At 42.6% G+C, this 6,405-nt stretch overlaps 1 protein-coding gene across 1 annotated transcript in view; it reads right to left on the minus strand.

Annotated features, from left to right (window-relative positions):
- Positions 1-4,217, minus strand: part of sema4d (sema domain, immunoglobulin domain (Ig), transmembrane domain (TM) and short cytoplasmic domain, (semaphorin) 4D) — a 39,019-nt gene extending 34,802 nt beyond the window's left edge. The window contains 1 exon segment of the mRNA XM_063889960.1: positions 4,086-4,217. The gene's annotated coding sequence lies outside the window, so the exon portion shown is untranslated.
- Positions 4,218-6,405: the final 2,188 nt, after the last annotated feature.

The following is a 6,405-nucleotide window of genomic DNA, read 5'->3' on the forward strand; positions in this document are numbered from 1 at the left end:
AATGAGGTCTCATACAGCTTCAACACAAACTACACACAAGAGCCCTAGAAGGTATCGTTTATTTGATGGCCGTTTGATTTGCCTAACTACACCCACAAAAATTGGCAACAGACTCACAGTTTAACTGCAAAGACAGATTGCATCCTCAGGCAGTTCATCGTGATGTTGTGACTTACTTTTCTATGCAAACACTAAACAAATCAAACAATACGCTGATAAAAAGCTAAACTGATAGAAATCTACCGACTGTCATTAACTCATGCAACACCTTCTTTATGCAAATCGACTCCCTGGGGCCCATAAACAAATGCTGCTGATAGCTGCTCAGAGACAGAGAGCACATTTTGCATGGAGTCCCACAGTGATAACCTCGTCCACAGTAACAGAATGCTCTGTAGCTCCAAACTCCATTCCCTTCCAGCTGCCTGCTCTCAGCAACACTGGGAACCTTTTCAAAACACCAAGTGAGCATCAATAGCAGCGCACCGACACATCAGCACGCTTCCTGCACTCTCAGCGATAGCTTTGGGTGTAGCATCTTGGGAATCTTCACATTTCCTGTTCATGAATTCAAGCACTGCAGCTATTTTCAGATAAACAACTTATGCTATGTAATGCTTGAACTATTACAAACAATTAAAGCGGCATAGCCTTACAGGGCGGGGACTTTTCTTCACCTTCATTGTTACCTGACAGGAAGCCGAGCTTACCATCCACAGTTTGTCTTTGTACCAGCTGAGGTGAAACAACCGTTCAATCATGAGACAATTTTGCTGAGACATCTCTGGAATGTAGCGATGCATTATGCATTGCCAGCAACACACAAGCGTGCACATAAAGCTCCTACACATGCCTCTGTCTGAAGCAGATATAAAGCCAGATGCTTCTCCCTTTGCCAATAGGAAATTATTCCAGCCTGAGGGGGTGTTGGGGTACTAGGGTGTGGCAGGCAGGGGAGGTTTGTGTGCATTTCAAAAAATAGGTGGGGGTTGCCCCAGATGTCTGTTTCATCGAGCCAGCACAGCACACCTCAACATCAGAGCACCACAGCCTGGCCCCTGACCCCTACTCTCTACCTCCGGCAGGACCCAAACAATGAGATGGCTGCAAGTCATACATCAAACCCAACTACCTTGTTTCCTAAAAGCTCCTAAGAAGGACACAACCGCAGTGTTTCATGGGCATCTCAAACATGAACATACGATTTCAATTTTGCTCTACTTGGCTGACTCGACTGCCAGCAGATTCCTGACAATTAGATTGCTAATGAGCGGGAGGGAACAATGAGGGTGTCGTGTGTGTCTGTGTCAAAGACAGCACCTTCCACAGTGACCTCCACAGCAGGAGAGAAATGCTACTGGCCAGACCATTTGCAGGTACTTCAGCCTTTTCTACCACACAAGGCTGGCTGATGACCAAACCCAGCAGAGGGGAGATGAGAAGAAAGCCTCCGAGGACTCCTGAATGGTCACCTTCAGATCCATAAAGAGTTTATTCAATTACCTGACAGTCACTCACTGTGGGCATGAGAAGAAACAGGATGTCTTTTAAATGTCTCCCCTGAGGTGGTCGAATAATTGCATCAGGATTTGAAGAAAAAAGCAGTACGTGTGCTTGATGTGAGCTTCTATATCCAACACAGGAGGCACTGCCAATTTCAATGCTACCAAGAGAGAGATTTGACAATCAGCCAGGACTTGGTCTGAATCTCAAGCAAGGCATCCAAGTAAATAACCCCTGACATCCAAAACAAGTGCCATTTCTGCACAAAGTTCAAGTTTAAAACAAAGCTCCCTTTCAGCAGCGTAGTTCCCATTTCCCATCCGTTTTAAATTGATTATTGATTTTAAAAAAGCACTTAAGACAGGTTTCGTGCTTGTGTGGTTATCATTAACAAGCCAGAGCATTCTGTGTAATTTCATTTAGGTCATGTGAATCTTGTGCTTCCAATGAATGTGGGAAAGGGACAAATAAGAATTTAAAGATAGCTCGGTTTCGCCACTAATATAATTTCAAACGCAGACACACATGTGATAAAAATAGACTAATTAGCTTTCCTGAAAAGGGGAAATCCAGAGAAGGCGTGCAAAGATTTCCTCCCATAAAAAGCAGGTAAGGGAAAGAAAGAGTTTATATTCAGACGATGCACAGCAGAGAAACATTAAATTCTTAAACTCTCTCCATTTTCAGACAAAATACACCTACCTCTAACCATTTTTTAGTAAAGCAATTCCAAAACCTTGTCAATGACAACCTCACAACCTCTATCCTGAGGGGAAAGTTGGCGACAGAAATGCCTCTCGTGGCACGCATCCAGTGGTTTAATGATTTGTCTGCTGCTGGTGAATGATCACACAGCAATATCCTGTTCTGGCTAGTTCTCCAGGCCCCCCCCTGAGGGTCCGGCTGACATGATTCTGGCTTGCCCTGGTGACACTGAAGCGCCAGCGGGCCAGTCATATTGACAAGATCCGGGTGGCTGCCCCCATGGCTGATACGACCTAGCAAAGGACCTGTGGAATTAAACTCAATAAGGTAGAAGAATAACTCATAGACAAGGGAAGGGATGTCATTGCCCATTCATTTTTGTGAGATGTTGTGCAGGAGAGGAGGGATGGTGAAGGGCACTAATGGGCCAGTGGAAAACAGATTTAGAAAACACAAACGCTGTATTTAAGGGGAAAACTAAATAGCTGGCATGTTCCAAGATTCCACAGTGCATATGCAATGCAAGCCTGTATATAAAAAGGAGCGGGGCGACTATTTACTCTTAAGTGAGGAGCATTCAGGCATTTCCCTTTAAGCCTACACGAAATGAGCATTAGGGGAACACAGATGCTGCTATAACACAAATTAGTGTGGTAGGAAAAGGGCTGTAACTAAGGACAAATTTCATTATCAACAAATTGTCAAACTGGATGTCTTTGCCTCATAAACAACAACATAAAAAGTGTAAAAACACCCATAACAATTTCCTGGTGCTGAAGTTTTGAGCCTGCTCAACAGTGCAAAACTCCTACAGTTTCAGTTTAACATCAGGTGCAAGACAAGGAAAAGTGGCAAATCTTAAAATTTAAGAGAAGCTGGAACCATAAAACGTCCAATCAATGATTTGCACAATAACTGTGGATTGTGAAAGTACTTGTCACTCCTTCTGCCTCTCACAAGCCGGAACTTCATTTTATGATTCATGAAGGTCAAGAGAAAGACTACAGTGACAGTGATGTAGTTTCTATGAACTTCCCATAAAGCCAGGAGAGTCACTGAGGCACAGTACTTCAGTTAGCCAAGCCAAAGGGCAAAAAGAGAGACAGAAAGCAGCTCCATAATTACTAATCACTCCCTCCAGTACATGCAGCTCCACACCACGTAAGACTAGACAGTCAAGCAGGTGAAAGGTTTATGATCACCTAGCTGCACCGGACTATCCCCCTGTCATGGTACAAGATGCTCTCTACGCAAAGGAACTAGAAACCATAACGTCGCATGTATTTCTCCCTGCTCCTTTCAGCCTTCATATAAACGGTGGTAACGTAGACACGTTCTTTATTGCTGTCAATAAGAATCTTTTGTTGTTGCAGAGAAAGAGCACCCTTGATTTATGCATGCCAAGGGTAGAAACCCCTGAGTGACCTCTGAGTGCCAGAATGGCATTTAGAAAGTGCAAGGGGAGTTTAATCTTTAAAAAGATTTGTGTGAGCACGGCTGGTGAGCACGTAATATTATATTCAGGAGGTATTTTTCGCTTCAAGGGCAGTGACAGCGGCTGCGTGGACTCACCAATTATCCGCTAACATCTTATTTTCCGCAGTTCCGCTTTAAAATGTCGCGGGAAAGTATGTTTAAAAGTTCAGTGCTCCGTCAAACGTGGAACAAGTGAAACATTTTCAATTGTAAAGCTGTGTTTTTATTCGTTTGTGTCTCTGTTCGGGTTTCGGATACAGTGCAACAAGTGCAGCTGAGCTTGAGTCGGCGACAGCACTCATGAACACGGCTGAAATAACTGAGTCGTTTGAAAGCCCGATGCAACGTAGCTAGCACTAACTAAAATGTGCACTAAAATGAAAACGAGTGTTGCTACTCACCGAGTGGAAGTGTTGCTCTTAGTCCCGGTGAGTACGGAGATGAAGGTCCGTGCAGCAGCGGCGTGACAAAGTTTGACTGGTCGCACTCTCTCAGCTCAGCATGGCGGCTGGGGAGACTGCATTCAAACCTCTCCGGGCTGAGATATCAACACACAGGGGGAGGGAGGGTGCTGCGTGCAGGGGAAACGGTGAGAGCCCAGCGGTGGAACTGGGAAGAAATACTTGGGTATCAGAAAACTGTAAAAATATTCTGTTAAACGTTAAAGTCAAAAAGCATCAAAAACAAGACGGCATGGGCTACCACAAGAAAAAGTAGGATTATGCAGACTGACCCATCTCATTAGTATAATATGGATTGTAGCCATATGTTTGTGGATTAATTTGTTCATCACTGCAATTATGCATCAAGTAAAGGTACTCGTTCTCTTGATGTAGATTATCAATGAATTCACGTATTAAATACATGAAAGCTAGCTGGTGCATTTAAAAGTACAAGATTTGCTTCCAAATTGTAAAGGAGTTTAGGTATAAAGTAGCAGAAAATTAAAACCTTCAAGTACAGAAGGCTACCAAAACCTGTCCTGAATAGCTTCTTTCATTTTATTGTTATTTTTATTTTCTTCACATAATATAGCAAGTTGTGGAAAGCAACCAATTTGATCAAGAAGGTATAAGTACTTTTGGAAGTTGCCTACCATTTTATAGTACTCTATTGTCAGCAGAAGTTATACTAATTTAAAATTCACGCTTACCTCCTCCAGCTAGAACATTACAACTGTGTTTATTAACAGTCATTCTGCATTGCTTTTTAATTCACTCATTCAAACCCCCAACATTTCTATGACTTATGCCATTACTTCAATGTTGTCTGTGGAAGTCAGCGACTCTCCTGTTGAAGACTCAGTTACCTTACACTTTTGGTTTAGGGGACATGTAGATGAGGCCAGTGGGTTTAAAAGGTCACCTTTAGAGGTCAAAGCTTATACAATATTTTCCTAAAGCAGTAGTGAATCAAAAACACAGTGGAGGACAGACAGGCTGACCCTTGTGTCATTGTGCAGGGCAGAGGAGGGGGGAGTAGGGGCTTTCCATGGCACTGCCGGCCGAATACAATACCATCTTTGAGTCAAAGACAGATTGCTGCTGGTGGAAGATAGAACAGCTTCACAGTCTACCTCTGTGGCTGCTTTGTGGGTTCACTGAATAACAAATGTTGAGAAAATTACCTGCCTGGTTGAGCGACAATAAGTCCATAATGTCCTTTTTTCTTCAGCTTACCCTTAAATATGCCAATACTCCCAGGCATCATCCGGTATACTACAAATTGTTTATTTTCAAATCAGCCCCCGGTGATTTGAGAGCTTAGGGTTGAAGGCTGGCTGGAGTTAAAAGGGGATGGTAAGTGCTGCCTGAAATGAATACGTAAAGCAGCTGGGTTTATGTTCAATCACTCTGTGACATGTGCTGCTAAGAGAAAAACAGGTGACAGAGGAATGTGTGCTGAAACCCCAATGTAATACTGGTGCTCAAATGATTTGTCGCCACTTAGGCAGATCTGCATTTAAAGATATAATTTATGTACTTATCTGATTTGTATATGTAGGTCTTTTCTCAATTGTACGATCCCATTTTCATATTATGTTTCTGTCTCGGGCACACACATTATACTTGTTTGTGGTTGATTTACTGTCACTTGACCTTCAGAATGACACTTAAATGCTTACTTTGTACATGTCAAATTAAGAAGGATAGATGGACACAAAGACACCACACAGTGAAGCTTATTATAACGCTGCTCCAGATAAGAATATCGGATGAATGCCAACATGTAACAGAGAGTGAGAAACACACACTTAGACATAGTCACAGTCCCACAATGCATGAGAAAATAATATAGTAAGGTGTAGATTTACAGTTTAAGTATCTGATCTTCAGGCCTGAGCTCTTCAGACACACCAGTTTATATTTAGAGTCCCTAGCTGGTGTATCTATGCTACAAGGCAGACCACAATTATTCACAACACTGGAAGGGCAAGCGCTAGTCTGAGATCATTTAAGAGGGGAGTGCATGCAACTGCTTTGGGACCGGATCAACACCACAAGAGTCAGAGGTCAGGGACACTCATATCAGAAGTACACTCAGGAGTTTAATTTGAAGGCTACCGCCTTTATAACTTTTAATGCAAGATGCTGCAGAGTTTAAGTTTTTAAACTGTTCATATATTTTACAGAGTGAGATCCTACAGTGTTATACAGAGGTTAAACAATTTAAGAAATGTAAAAAAACAAGAGATGCTTTCTCACTTAAGTAAATGCGATG

The sequence above is a fragment of the Eleginops maclovinus genome, chromosome 8 (genome assembly GCF_036324505.1).
Source record: "Eleginops maclovinus isolate JMC-PN-2008 ecotype Puerto Natales chromosome 8, JC_Emac_rtc_rv5, whole genome shotgun sequence".
NCBI classification, from domain to species: Eukaryota; Metazoa; Chordata; class Actinopteri; order Perciformes; family Eleginopidae; genus Eleginops; species Eleginops maclovinus.